General features: G+C 48.7%; 1 protein-coding gene across 10 annotated transcripts in view; it reads left to right on the top strand.

Annotated features, from left to right (window-relative positions):
- Positions 1-2881: 2881 nt before the first annotated feature.
- HIC2 (HIC ZBTB transcriptional repressor 2) overlaps positions 2882-15425 on the top strand; it is an 80503-nt gene continuing 67959 nt past the window's right edge. For 6 of the 10 annotated variants that reach the window (XM_064522151.1, XM_064522153.1, XM_064522150.1 and 3 more), the window contains exon 1: positions 2882-3368. The gene's annotated coding sequence lies outside the window, so the exon portion shown is untranslated. The remainder of the gene's footprint in view (positions 3369-15425) is intronic. The other 4 variants (XM_064522148.1, XM_064522147.1, XM_064522145.1 and 1 more) reach the window with 1 other exon arrangement.

A 15425-nucleotide genomic window follows, 5' to 3' on the forward strand; every position in this document is an offset into this window, starting at 1 on the left:
CTCTTCCTGTTTTACAATGAGCACAGACTTGTTGTTAGCATAGCTACAAAGGACTGGAGGTGCTTTTGAATCCATCATTTGGTGGAAAATGACTTAAACTGGAGCCTTCAGATTCCTCTGGGTTTAAGCTACTGATTTTATTTGATTTTGAATGCCTTTTGGGGGGATAATATTAATTAAACTTTTCTACTTTAAAGGAGCATTACTGAGATATTTATGAATAGATACTGAAGGCTAATGTACAAGGATGGCATGAAATTTGCTTGTTCTTTGGATTCTGTCCCAAAATCTTTGTGCACTATTAAGATAAAAAGCTGTAGCTACCTTGGAACCAGTGTTAACATATTCATCAACACACTGAGGAGGAAGTTGAAGCCTTCATTTGTGCCTGCAGAGCGCCCAATACAGCCCATTACTGTAGTCCTGATTGTGCTTTTTCCAACATATATGTTAAAAAAAAAAAAAAAAAAAAGCAAGCAAAACTGAGAAGCAAAGTTAAGCATTAAGTATCCGGCTGGAACTAGAACTGCCTCTTTTTTCAAAGTTTCCATTAGCCCCAACCATCCTTCAGAACATAAACAAAATGCCAATGTTGCCTTTCCAGTCTGGTCTTTCACCCGAGAACGCTGCTTTCCAGGCCTGAGGAGCATTCTGCTCTTCCCGGAGATGGGCATGCGTTTCACCCAGCGCTAGACGTGCCCACGGTGGGTGTGATTTCTCCGAACTCGAGGGTGTACCCTCTGTTTGGATGGCAAGCTCCCCGGCGGTGGTTGCTTGGAGACATTGTAGGTATCACGGTATCTCTCTTGCATGCCCGTAGATGTTTTTCTGGTGGGTGTGGTCATGCTTCTACCTGGCTCATCAGATTCTCCACAGATGTCCATGGCTCTAGTGACAGTGCCAGCTCTAGCTTTCTCATTAATTCTTCTTCAACCTTATAATTACCATGTATATATGAAGTTGAACGCAGTGTTACTTCCTACCATGTCATTTCTAGGTGCCAGACACCTACTTTCTTTTTTGTCTCCTCTCTTCTGAGAATGTGTTGGTTTCTTCATATCCTTAGGGATGCTCAGACCTGAGTGTCCCCAAGTCTAGAGAGGACTCAAATAAAAGCAAAGTTTTTTTGCAGACAAGTTCTGACAAGTCTCGTGGGGGCTTTTTAGGATATTTCTCCTCTTCTTCCCAACTTTCTTAATTCCCTTCACTGTCAAAAGTTATCATCTGCATAGCAAAGTTGGCAGATGGAACAAAATGCTTGTGCCTCGAGCCATTCCCGTGCAAAGCCTGGCACCTTTGTACAAAGGTATGATGAAAGCGGGTTTGAACTGGGATGTTGGTCTGTGAGCTGGCAGAGGCACACAGACTGTTCTGCTGACACTGTTTCTGGAGCGGGAAGCTTCGGCGGAAGGAGAGAAGATTGGGGGCAGACAGTGGCATTGCTGTGGTCTTGAAATGCCACACAGAGATTCAAAAAAGCACGTCTTTCTAAATCCAACTGTTTAAACCTGACTGAAATAACTCCAGGACGCATTTCTTCCCTGTTTAGATAACGTAGCACAACAACTTCTGTGTATTTGCCTACCAATTCCTCTGGCACAGCATGAAGCAAATGGCTACCCACACCTCCCTGGCTATTTGCAAGGCCACTTAGCTTTAAAATACAGCTAGGAACATCAGCACCAATCTTAAATTAACTCTCCCGGTGGGGGAAAAGTCTTGAATTGATCCTTATCTACTTGACTGGGTCTCGTGCTGACAGTCCGGTCTGCTGTTCTCACCACCGCTGGAGCGTTCTGCTCTTTATTGGGTGTGCTGGGAGCAACCCACCAGCCCAGACCTTCCTGACACGACTGTTGTCATCTGCCTTATCTTTATTTGCTATTCAAGCTGCTTTGGTAGGACTGAAGAAACCATCTCCAGTAAAAACTTTGAACTCTGGATGAGCAACTAGCAAATATCTTTATTAGCAGACCGGGGGCTCAGGCTGCAGCTGGGCTGCAGCTGAGGCGTCTGCAGGCTGCGGGCTCGGCACAGGAAGCGGCTCAGAGAGCGGCCGGGCCGAGGCTATCCGGGAATTCGTGGAGATGTGCTAAATGGTGGGCTCAGCTTCACTAATGAATCACCTTGCCCCGACTACAGAGGATTTTGGTTATGGGTGGCTGTGAGGGCACAGAAGAAAAGAAAATGTCACCTCACACTTGCAGCCAACACAGTGCTCCCTACGCGGGCTCGTGGAAGAACTTTTGTGTACAATTACAATAAAATGTTTATATGCATTGCTGCTGTTATTCCAGATTAAGTAGCCACTGTCTTTAAAACACTGAAAGGGTAAAGTGCTACATGGGTATCATTCGGATTTCTGCACAGCTGCACTTTGTGGCAGTGGTCGGTAAAATTCAGATTGTATCAGTTCACTTAACATTTTACAGAGTAACAGCTTGAGCTTGCAAACTCCTCTCACATGCTCAGTGCGAGCATCCGAACAGCCCCACCTCGTCCAGCGCGATGCCTGACGTGCTCGGAGGGGAGCACGCAGGAGAGTCCTCGCAGGACCAGGGATGCAGAACACGAGTAACTTTTTCCCTTGATACACTTCCAGTAGGTAAGCTAACTGAACAAAAACAAAAGCAAAAAAGCCCCCAAACTTTGGATTTCGCTCGAGTCCGTGGGTGCAAAGGCCGTGTCTCCATCTGCGTCCTGGACGGCGCAAAACGCCCCGTCAGTCCCTAACGAACAGGCGCCAGGGCTAAAAAGCTAATATGCAAATCGCGCTGCACCGGGGCTCCTCGGCGTGCGCTGCAGCTCGCTGGAGATGCCGCCACACGCCCCGGCTGCAGCGGGTCTCCGCGCCGCCCGCGCAGCCCCCCCGGCGCGGCGGCCGGTCCTCCCGCTGCCTCCTCCCCGCCCGGCGCCGGGGGCGGCGGCAAGGGGCGGCCGCCGGGGCAGCGGTGGGAGCCGCGCGGCGCCCCGGCCCTCTCCCAGCCCTGCCGCGACATTTATTGCAAAAGCAGGAAATCGCTGATTACTGAACTGGCTGGCGAGGGAGCGGGAGCCGATGCTGCTCCCCCTGGCACGGCGCTCGCCTCGCCGCCGCCTCTCCTTGTTCCGCTCTTTCTTCTTCTTCTTCGCCCTCTTCCTCTCCGCTCGCTCGCTCGCTCCTCTCCTTTTTTTTCATTTTGGCTTCTATTCAAATGTGGGTCAGGGGTGAGCGGCTCCCAACGTCACAAGCTTGCAAGATGGCGCTGGGAGGAAGGCTGTGAGATGAGGAACAGGCTGGTATAAACCGAGAGGACAGGAGAGGGAGAGGAGGAGGAGGAGGAGAGGGGAAGGGGAAGAAAAGCCGCTGCTCCAGATGCAATAAGAAGGTAACGCGGGCGGGCGGGCGGGCGGGCCGGGCGCTCCGCGCAGCCCAGCCCTGCTCCCCGCTCTTTATTTGCGACCCTGTTTATTTGCCCATCTGCACGGGTCCGCGGGGGAGAGGGGCCGGGGTGGGAGGGGTGTCCCCTCGGTCCCTGCCTTGCAGTCCCCATGCCCGGCACCAGCGGTAGTTCCCTTTCAAAAAAAAAAAAAAGAAAGAAATATATATGTGTATATATATATATATATATGCGGTTATTTTTCCCTTTCCCTCTCGCCCCTTCTCTCCGTGCCCCGCTCCCTCCGCTCGCTCCCGGCGCGCTGCCCCGCTGCTCCGGGGCCGGGCAGCACCCGGTGCACTCGCGATCGCGCCGGTCCGGGGGCTGCAAATGTTGGCCATTCGGTGAAGCGGCTGGAAAGTTTCCCCCTCCTCCCGTGCCATTTGTGTGTGTGTGTGTGTGTGTGTGTGTGTGTGTGCGTGCGTGTGCGCGCTGCCCCTTCCCCGGCGGCGGCGGGCAGCGGGGCGGGGGCCGCAGCTGCTGCCGCCGGAGCCGTCCGGCGCGGGCAGCCCCGCCGCAGCCCGTCCCCAGCCCCGCTCGCCCCCCGCCAGCGAGCCGTAATCCCCCCCGGCGAGGGAAGGGAGCGGGGTGCCGGGGGCGTGTTCGTGCGGGGGATCCGGCCGGGTCGTGGAGCAGAGGGCAGGGAAGGGGCTCCCGGCGCTTCGGTGCCTCCTTCCCCCTCCGCGCCGCCTCCGCGGGGCTGGGGGCGACCGGGCCGGCCGGCATCCCCCGCCCTGCCCCACCGGGCGCCCGGCCCCACCGGCTCCGCGGTGAACTTTTGCCCCGGCTCCCCCCGCGCTGGCCGCCCCTGGGCCGCCCAGCTCGGCCCCGCCGCCTCCCGCCGGCGCTGCGGGTCCCCGGCTTTTGTTAGGGCACCGGCTGGGATGCAGCGGACGGAGCGCGGGACCGCGCAGCCCCCGCGGCCCGCAGGACGCTGCCGCCCGGCTTTGTGCCCCGCGGAGCTGCCTGCTCCCCGGAGCCGCCGGCCGCCGCGCGGAGCTGCCGCGCGGACTCGGGCGGTAGCCTGCTAGAAGAGAGAAAAAAAAGGGGAGAAATGCGGGTGCCGGCCGGCAGTAGTGCTGCCGCGGCGCGCAACGCCGCGACTCAGGGCGCCGGGCGAGCGGCTGGCTGCGCCGCGGCCGCCCGGTCCCGGGTGAAGGGGGTGGCGGAGCGCCGCGGAGCCGGGCCGGGCTGCCCCCCGCTGCCGGCTGGGGGGGGTGAGGCTGTGGGGCATTTGGTTGCGTTAAAAGACAAACACACAAAAAAGCAGCGGGGAGGCCGGCGTGCGCGGCGGCGGGGCGGTGCGCGGCGCGGGGGGTCGCGGCGCCCCCTGCGCGGGGCGGGCGGGGAGCGGGCGGGGAGCGGGCGCTGCGGCCGCGCCGCGTTATCAGCGGCCGCCAGCTGGGCCGCGGGGCCTGGGGCGGCGCGGCGCGGGGGGGCACCTCCACATCGCGCTGCGGGAGCGTGTGCGGCACCGGGTGTCCTAGCAGAGGGCGGCTAAACCCCCGCGATGTTACTCACTTGTTAGGAGGAATCTGAGAGAGGAGCCAGAAACCAGCTAGGAGAGCATCGAAATTGCATTTTGCTAATAAACTGCCTTTTGACCGAAAGCGGTTTAAATTTATTGCAGCATGCTGTTTAGACTTGAACGGCTCTCATGTTTTTCCACAAATTAAAGGGAGAAACAATATGCAATAGTCACTTTCCTTGGAAAATGTCGGAACTATAAGCAGATGTTGTTATGCTTGATAAATACAGTGCATAAACAACTGGTATTTCAAGATGACTTATTACTGTTTTTTACAACTCAGAACTATTGTATACTTTACAGCAGCTCTAGCGAGAAAACTGTAAATGGCTCCTTAGGATTTCACAGCAAATCTATGTGGGGAAAATGACATATGGAAAGAAAATTGACTTATTTCCACAACTGCAAGTGGTCTCCTTTTTGCTCCTTTTCATTAGCGATCTAATCCTAAAAGCATTAGGAGCAATTATTTGCAGTGGTGCCTGACATTCTAGGTCTAATTATTTAAATCAGTTTAACTTTTGATGGTTGACCCATTAGGTCAAATCTGTGTGCCCTTTGTTATATTTATTAGAAAAAAAAAGAGGGGAGGGGGATCTTCAAACTTGCCACCTGCTACTGACATATCATTTTAGCTCGGGAGGGGAGCAGCATTAAGCATCAGCAGCCTCTTACATTTGCTACTTTCCATTCTGCGGCGGGGAAGGAAACCGTACATAAATGCCTCGTTCCTTTGCGTCTAAAATGCGTTGCTTAATCATGGCAGACTCGCGTGGCTGGAGGGGTGTAAGCATGAGGAACGGGAGAATGTAAGGATATAGCAGTTTTTTTCTTATGTCATCCTTTCTAATCTCTGTGAAATGCAGATGAGATGCATATCTCCGAAGGGATGATTTTTCAGTGTTTGGGGGAAATGCTTCTCCGAAGGATCTGGGGAGAGCTCTAAATCTTTAATGCATAAAGAAATAGCTCATGTTAGTATTCACATACGTTGCTGGGCAGAATGACTTATGGATGTGTAGATAGTAATAAGTATCGCAAGATGCTTGAAGCACTTGGTATCACGTGACACGTTGTAGTGTCAGTGCTGAATTGTTTGGCAGAAGCCAATGTGTGACAGGGGGTGGGGGGAGAGAAAGAGAGAGAAAGAGGACGTTGGAGGCCTTATTCCGGGAGGGTACACATCCAATTTATTTTGATTAGCCATTTAAAACAAGTAGGACACAACCTAATACTAATCGGTGCGGCTGCGTAATGGATTAAAACTCCATAAAACAGCCATCGCTGCCCAAAATTGGTGGTTGCAGTATGAAATTTCAAGTTTTGAATAGTGGATCTTGCAATGAAGGTTCTTATTTTCTAGCATCTTTACAGCTCATAGTAATTAAGATCCATCAAACATAAACTGTATGCTGTGCCTTCCTTTGACCTTGTATAGAAAACAGTATGGGGTTGGTTTTTGAGCTCCTGCTACCCTCTTTGATGATAGATGTGGAGAAATAGGATAATGTTTGAAAACTGAGGCACATTTGCCTTAATATCAGGACTCCTGTTTGTGCTGATTACAGTGTTTAACCCTCTCATCCAGTCTGATGAATGTACACAGCTTGCTAGGTAGAAGGTTGTCTTGTTTCCTCTAAAGAAAACCCAACTTGCAGTCCCCTAACTAAATCTGGCTGCCAAATCGTATGAGCAAATCGCTATTTCTGACAGTCTCAGTGGAAGAATGTGGCCACAAAGTGGCACCTCAGCAGAGCAGCAAATGTGGTCTCGGAGCGGGACAGAACCGAATCGCATTTGCGACCCCTGCGTTGCAGGGGCTGCAGCGTGACGGGCCAGGCTGCTGGGAAGGGACCATCCCAGCGTCAGCGGACGTGCCTGCCCTGCTGGGCTGGGGGGAATCAGCAGGGCTCAGCTGGGGAATTGCTTACAACAACAGAGCCTCGACCCAGCCACAAGCAGCAGAATGTCTTTTAAAAAAGAAATCTGACTTCTCCTGTGGCTTGGTGTGGATTGGATACAAGTGATTATACCACTACGGCTGCTTAAATTAGTTTTTATCTTGCTGTAGTATCAGGAGCAAGGGCAACGCACTGCAACAGCGATTTCGGTCTGCTGTCCTCTAGCTCATTGGCAATACAACTGTATTGGTTTGTTTGGTTTTTTTTTCCAATCAGTTGTGACAGTATGTTTACTCTTCTCAAAAGCAGCAGAAACAATGTAAAAAAATATTCCTGAGAGTTGCATTTTCTTGCTCAGTTAGCACCTCCAGCTTCCAACAGGACGCCAGCTTGAAGCCGTTTCTTTTTCTTTTTTTCCCCCGTGAAGTGTCTGTGTATCAGGAGCTAGCTGTCCAAACTTGCAGGTTACTCACATTTCTTGTTTGTAATTCCTGGAAAGAAAATTCACCCTCCAGTGCTGGCTCCCGCAAAACACGGAAGAAATGAAACAGTGAGGTCAATCCTGAATTTTAAGCTGATATAAAAGCGATTGCTACAATAGCTGTAAGAGAGAGTACAACAGTGCAGTAGTTGTACCTGCTCTAAGTGACAGGTGGGAGAAATTTTTGTTCTTTTTCATCTGTGTTTGGATGAGGGCCCAGTGCTGGCCACAAACTGCAATCCGGGATTAATCCTCACATAGTGTTTTCTTTCTATATATCAGATTTCTCATTTTGTTAATAAGCACAGCCTAGCATGCACTTCAAGTCAGCTGTTCTGGAGTGGAAGCAACAGGGTTTTGCATTATCGACATGACGGCTCTCGTGCTTCCTCGAGCCCATGCTGCCGGCCCGAGGACGGGCGGAGGGCGATGCCTGTAGTCACGCAGCCTGAACGGGGATTCGACTTGCTGATCTTACTTAATGGAAAGGGGTGGGGAATCCAGTTTATCCAGGAGTTTGTACGTACTTTATCACGTTTTCTTCTGTGCACACTGTGAGATCTGAAGGGGCTAAAGAGCGATCTTTCAAGCCGAAAACCTGAGGCAGACACCGGGAGGCCCATTGGCCTGTTGTCGGAAATGGTTGTCAGCCACGGGTCTTCTTCAGCGCTGGCTCTCTTGCTGACGTAGGAAGAGCAGAATTGTTCAGCTCCCCTCCAGAAACGTTGGAAGTTAGAAGCTAGGCTGGGAGAGGAGGGGTCCTCGCCATCAGCTGATGATGAGAAGGGTTTATAGAAGCGCGGGGAGCTTCCTGACAGAAATGGCCTGAAAATAGGATATACTTCTCGCCTCTTTTGTAAGATGCTCTGAGAGATCTGTGTAAGAACTAAGTACAACTCACTTCTGTTCTTCCAGCTTTAGGTACTGGATGGAAAAACTTGCCAGTGTTGTCCTCACTGGGGCCCTGGATGGGAGGCAGCAAGCATTTCACTTCAGTATGCTGGCCCGAGGCATTATCTGTCCTCCGGTCTCTTGGGCAAAGGAAGAGGGGGGAGCTTTCAATAATATATCAGTTTGCCCTATCCACTCCCTTCCCCCACTGCACCAAACAATATGTGAGATAAAATTGTCTCGAAATCAGTCTTTTGCAATGGGGTTTAAAAGAGAGACATGATGGACTGACTGGGGAAGAGGCCTCATATGGTTAACACCCTTCCTACGTTCTTCATGCTGGGCTGGTCCGGTTCACTCATGGACTCGTTTAAGATGACGGGTTCAGAGCAGATTCCTTCCCCTGAAATGTGTGCTCGTTTTCCCTCGTATAAGGAACCATTCAGTGTGCGGCTTCAGCTTTCCGGGAGTCACATAAAGACCCTGCCTTGTAGGACTTACTGCACTTCCATCTGCTGTCAAGATGCCACCAGCCAGTTTGACAGTTTGGAAATCTTTTCTCTTGTCCAATAAAGAACAGAATAGAGTAATTTGCATTGCCAGTTTTAACTGAGAATTGAAATCGGTCAACGAGAAACCGTATTTTAAGGCTTGCTTGTTTGCATACGTGCTAGTTACTCTCCAGTGGAAAGACTGGATCTCACTGATTTGTACCTATTAAAACATGTTGATGTGCAACTAAAAATAACTTTAAAGCAAATTTGCCACTGTTTTTAGTTAAGCAGGAGGGCAGGGTTTAACACATTCAAGTTATGATTTAATATGCAAATCACAAGTAAAAAAGTAATTTACTGTTACTGTTTCTGAGAAGAATATCAAGCAACTTCTTGTATAGCATTAAATTCAATTAAATGCTAAACCTGAATATTTTAAAGTGTTAAATGAAAATAATATTTGGAAAATATGTTCTTACCAAAATACTTTCTGCTGACATCCTAAGGTTCCTTCCAACCCAACCGATTGTGTGATTCCTCCTCTGCTGTGTTTCAAATGCGAAGCAAAGGAGATGTTCTTTGTGCAAAGGGAATTCTCTGTGTTCTAGTCATGCTGCTCTTTCAAGAGTTTACTCTAGTAGACATTAGTCTTTAGCACCTAGTTTTTATTTGGAGCCTAAAAGAGGGAAATAAGCTTTCCTGCCCTCCCTTCCAACCCAAAATCTCAATTGGTTTCTTCAGCCTGAAAGAACTAGTTATTGAACTAAAATTGAAAGAAAACATCCTCTCTGCCCCTCCTGCAGAAGGTTAGTTAACCACCCAGGGCCTGGTGAAACAATGCCGCAGCAGCTTTCTCAGTTTGGGATTTGGGTTTCCTGAAAACCTCACTAGCAAACATGTACAATTGAAGACTGATACTTTTTTAAAATGAGAACTGTTTAAAAAAGAAAATTTGAAATTATGCCAGCGTATAGTGAGACTTAAACTAGTGTTGTTTTTATTTAATGTTGTTTCTCCTACCCCTGCAAGGGGGGTTGCTTTGTTGCTCTTAGTTTCTGTTCGCCCTTATAAAGTATTCTGAATGGTCCCTGGGTGCAACTTGCTGCATCAGACTTGTGGAGTCCTTGAGAAAAGCTCTTTGTTCATTTTCTAGGTGGTTCAAATGCTCTTTGATAATATGATATTAGTGACAGGATTATGCCCAGTCTTTAAATAAAAATGTGGCAGTCTTTCTAAGCAGGAATAAAATCTATCAAAATTGTATATGGCAGGGAATCCACTAAAATATAAGTGTGTATGCGTATCTATGAAGGGTACATAGCCAGGACCGAAGTACCAAAATCCTAAATAAAAGGAATTTTGGCGTGAGACTGATAGTTGTCTTGTAATTCTTAAGATGTCAGCAGATAGATGTTTGGCTAAGAGTGTTTTAAAAGTAATGTAACTTGTGACTTGAAAAATATTTTACCCTGAAAACTTGGTTATAAGCACTTACTGTTATGAGTTGGTGTAGCGGTTGAATGTATGCCTGCATTTAATTCTTCTGGGTGAGCTTGTGGTCTTGGGAACTCTGGGTTCAGTTTCTATCACTGATCTAAATTTTCCATGCTATGGTCACAAAGGGAGTTAAACAACTTGTCTCAAGTTTTCTTCATCTTTAAAATATGGAGAATACGATGTCCTTGGTTTGTCTTGTATATTTATCTAATAAAGGCTCATCATATTTAAATGTTTGCATAATGGGACCCTGATCTTAGCAGGGGCCTGTAAATGCTGCCATCATGCATATAATTCTAATAAAACTTCAAAATGGCAAAGTTACCAAAGGACTAACAGTATAATATTATGCAAAACGATGGGGGAGGCGAGGGAAGGGAGAATAGAGAAGACTGCTCTCCAGTCCTTCAGAAAGGTTACGTTTCTTAGCTTCTACTGTACTTTATCAAACAAGGTTTTCAAAACTGTAATGAAAATTGAAACATGCCAGCTATAAAAATTATTCACCCTTGCCACAACAATGAAAACATTAATGAGACTGTATTCCCCTGCAGTGAACGCTGGGTTTTTTGGGAAGGTCTGTTTTGCTGTGCCAGTCTCCTCCTGGGAGGTGCCTCTAAATAATTTGAAAGTAATGATGGGTCTGCCCACTTTCAAGATGTGCAGAGTAGCTGCTTGCATTTTTTTCTCTTTCTTCCTTGGGTTGCATGGTACAGTGCCAGCATACAGCATGACACGACAATCTTGGAAATTCTTGGAAAAACACTTCCGTTTGCTCTAGGTAAAAATTGCGTTGGCAGCAAAACTGACTCTGCTGTTTACAAGCTGGCAGCATTTTCAAGTGAACTCCAAAAAGTGTAGTTTAATGCACGTTGTTGTGCACATCCATCCGAGGTGCAGAGGTGTGCAAGGCTGTTGCCTCCGCGCAGAGGGTGAGGCCACTGCAAAGGGAACGTCCCAAGGGTTTCCCCACGCGTGGACCTCTCTTTGGGGCTGCAGGCAGCTGGCTTGTCCCGGCGGTGCTGGGTCTCCCAGTTTCCGGCCGTTACTTTTAAGCGACGGGTGTAATTGCAATCGGGATGTTACTCAGCTGCTGAGTGAAGGAAAAGTGACCCAAAGGAGGGCGAGTGCTGCGAGCCAGTGCTTCAGCCTGATGATCCCTATTTTGGTGGCTCAAACAAAATCGAGTGTAAGACTTTGCCACTGATATGCTGTGTAAGGGCATGATGTTTTGAAGATGGGCTGAATTTCCATTAGTAGTTTATGAATGGTAAAAGACAGTAGTAGCCACTCTTTGTCTAATATTTCACCCTGTTAATGCTGCAAGAGGATTTCCAGCTGAATGCTGTGCTAGTAATTCAGTGTCCTGTAAGGGGAATCAAATGCAGAGAAAAATATTACGCTTAATAGCGCTGTAGTAGTGGAAATCAATCTGTTATTTAAAAGCTGTGCAGAGGTGTAACTAACAACACAGGACAGTCATGGAAGGAAAATACATTTTAAGAGTCCGACTGGAACAGTAATCATTGGAGTATGGAACTGGAATATTTGCCTTTCTAGAAAAGGGATCCTTTCCACCCAAGGATCCCAAAATGCTTTTATAAGTAGTAAACGGTGGTTTTCAGTTCTCTCTGGCATCTTCACCTCAGCCTTGCTAGGCCCAACTTTTTCCAGATGTTTTTATGACTTTCTGCAGGCTACACAATCGTTCTTCCCTGCGAGAACAGAAGCCATGGCCATAGCCCGGCAAACCAGCTTCCACTCCCAGTGGACGCAGATGGTTGGTTAGGCACCTCAGTTTCTCTCTTTCACTTGTGAAAAACAAACAAACAAGCAAACAGACAGGGCTTCCCTTTCCCTTCCATATTTTGAGAGGTTCATATGAAATCGCACCTGGGCTACATGACGCCAGCTGTGCAGTTTCAGAGACTTATCAGTAGTTCTCTACCAAATACCCAGACCATCTCATACCATATGCCAAAGGCTTGGGATGTTCCCCACCCATGAACTGGTTGGACAAGAAAGAAGGAAAAGGAGTCCAGGTGAGTCCAAGCAAGTTTCCAGGTGCATCTGCTCTGATATTATTCAGAATATTTGCCTATTTGTGTTCGCTTCCTCCATGGCTCAGCACAGACTCATGCTGCCTCTGCGTCTGTCTGAAATGGCTTGAGCTGCAGCCCCACCAAAAGAAGGAAAAAGCAGAAAACCCCACCCTAAACCTTCCTGGAGCAAAAGCAAAGCACCCTCCCTTGGAGGCAGAGGGGAAGCTGCTTCACTACAATGGCTTTGACCATCAAAAGTGGCGAGTGGGAGGGTGTCTGACAGTGCTCAGGCTGCAGATTGACTGGCTGGGGTCACGTTTTTGTAAGTGAGAAGGTAGCAGCTGTCCTTTGTGGCATGCAGGACGCCGCATTTCAGGGGAAGTTGCAGATTTTTTTTCCATAAGAACTGCTCCATGCTGTGCCAAGCCGCGGCCCCACACCAGGCCCTCGGAGGGGCAGGGGCTGGTGGCGCCGGCGAAACAACTCTGCCTCTGCTGAACTGATACTTTACTGGGGACTAACTGGTCACGTTTGCTGCATTAATTTTGCTTTCAGTTCCCAGTTTTCTTTTAAATGTTCAGGGAAGAAAGGATGTCAGCATCTGAAGTGAAGTCAGTATAATGCCAGGAATTTCCATAATTCAGTGCCTGTATTATTATTTTTTGAACAAAATACTTGAAATTAAGGAAGTGGAGGGGTAATATGAACATGGTGGTTTTACAGTAAGATAAAAAAATGAACAGTGCAAACTGGTTGTTGGTCAGACCAGAGTCTTCAGGGGAACCTGTCTCTAATAGATGTCATTGTAAGGGTAATGCTGCACTTGGCACCAAAAATTAGATTTAATGCCATAAATGGAGATAAAGCACATTGCAGCTGACAATATACTTCCAGACCCTGTCCCTGGCTAAGGAGTTTGCAATGCAAGGCACAAATAGGTGCAGTATAGATAACTGACCGGGGGGGTCAGATTCTGCAAATGCTTACTCAGACACTTTGCTTGAACCCGGCGTGACTGCTGGAGTAAGCGCTTGCACAATCCAGCCTGAGGAGTGGGGCTGAGCCTTACAGTGTTGGGTAAAACAGGACTGCTTGGGGGGGTTATTTATTTTTCAAGTGCCTGGTGGGGGGGGGTCTTTAAGTAAAAGCCTGCTTCCGACCCTGATTTCTTGTATGCCAGCTTATTTGCTGGTACTCGTAGTCACCTGTAGGCCGGCACTGCACAGCTCCCGCGGACACGCCAGCGATGCTTTTGTAAGCTCCCGAGCAAAAAACCCGCTGGATTTAAAAAGCGCGTGCCCCTTTTGAAACGCCTGGCGGTAATGTTCAATGCGGTGGGCTGAGAACATTTCAGAAGAGGTCAGAAGGCCGCACCCAGTACTAGGGGGGCAATTTCCTGGGCTGATTTGCTGCCTGAACTCTGTAAAGGGAGCGGAGCACCTGCGGGGCCCCTTGGGGGATTCCCTGACGCGGGAAGCCTCCGGCAGGTGTGGGCGCCGGCAGGGCCAGGGAGAGGGGCGGCCGGCTCCCACCCGAGCCACGCGCCGGCTGGGGCAGCAGGTCTCGGCTCCTCCGGCTCGGGCCACGCAGCGGGAGGGAGGGATGCCGGCCTCCGCCGGGAAGGCGTAGCGTGCGCGGCCGCCTTGCCAAGCGGCGCTTGGCACCGGTGCGGGAGCAGCAGCTGCTCCTCGCCCCCTCATCAAGCTGGGGCAGCTCTAGGGCAGATGCTCGCTAATTGTATCAGGGAAGAGGTGGGAGGTGATAGGGCTGATTCAGACCCCCTGGTTTAAAAACCCTGAGCCTGGCTGGGTGAATGCCTGATTAATGCATTTTCTTCTCAGATTCATTTGCTTTGAGGTCACAGTTGAGAGGCTCTAGAGAAAGTGGGCAGGACACCGTGAGTCTTGCTGGGTGTGTGTTGCGTGCACTGCCCAGGTGCCTCTGTAAAAGGGTTGGACAAAGTGGAGTCCCAGATGGACTTGGCTACTTCTGTGTCAGAGGTGGCTCCGTGCGAGATGCCTGCGTGGGTAAGGGCTTGAATATTTCATCTTCTTAGAAAGCAATTTGTTGGCTGGCATTAAAAAAGTTAATCCTTCTGATGGGTCATTGGATCCCCCTCATAAGACCTTTCTGGTGTATTTTAAAAACCTAATCTTTAAGGGATACAAAAAGCACTTCTACAGTCAATGACTGGATTAAAAAAAGTCAAACTGTGAGTGGACGTCAACTCTGTTGAGGGCAGCAGGCTCTTACAACTCTGTTTGTTCCCAAAAGTCTTAGACAGAAATGTTCTTTCTCCCTCCTGCTTCTTGTCCTAGGTTTTAGCAGAAAGACATCAACCCCCTTCCTAATCTACGTTTCAGAATGTATTTGCTTTTTGAGGACAAGTCAGAACAGCAATCCTGTTTCATGTTAACTGCTGTGAAATATGGTGTTAACTTTTCAGCCCTAGAGTGGCAGGAAATGGGATTTAAGGTTTTTTTCCTTGAGTACAGAAGAGTTAGGAGCAGTGTTTCAATAACAAGATTCCTTGCAGTCTTCTCTCTGAGCCTAGTTTTCCAGACTAATCTCCTTTCAATTCATCTCATTTGTCTATTATGCAATTTGGTGTATGATTTTAACCATGATAGTCCTTAAATGCAAGTTGATAACTTAGATCCCTGTGCTGGCATCAACCCTTAGTCTATAGCATCTGTTTACTTCCATTTCTGCCTTGGTTGTCGAACTTGCTGGATTTCTTACTTCCTCCTCAGTTATGCGCATACTTGCTTTTCCCAACCATTTCTACATATTTGCCATATCACTGTAATCTCTTCATTCTCCTGGCTGTGCCCATCCCTATCTATTTTCTCTGTCTCTCTCCATACAAACTGTATGCTGTATTTTTGGCTGTCCTTCATAATGGTCATTTCTTCACTGTAAGTTACTCCAGAACTTACGAGAGTCACCAAAATAGTCCAGGGTTACATTCATGCAAGTATTGGTGTAGCATCTGTTGGTGCACGAAGACTGTCTTTAGAATGAAATCGCTATTTTGAACCTCTCTGTAAGCATTGTTGCTGTTACAACGCTTGAAGGCTGTTTGGCAGAAATCATTTTTTTGCTGATGTGTATCAAACTGATATCCCAGTAATAAGAGAGCATCATTGTGGATGCTTTTAGAGATGGGGGA

The sequence above is a fragment of the Dromaius novaehollandiae genome, chromosome 17 (assembly GCF_036370855.1).
Source record: "Dromaius novaehollandiae isolate bDroNov1 chromosome 17, bDroNov1.hap1, whole genome shotgun sequence".
Lineage (NCBI taxonomy): Eukaryota > Metazoa > Chordata > Aves > Casuariiformes > Dromaiidae > Dromaius > Dromaius novaehollandiae.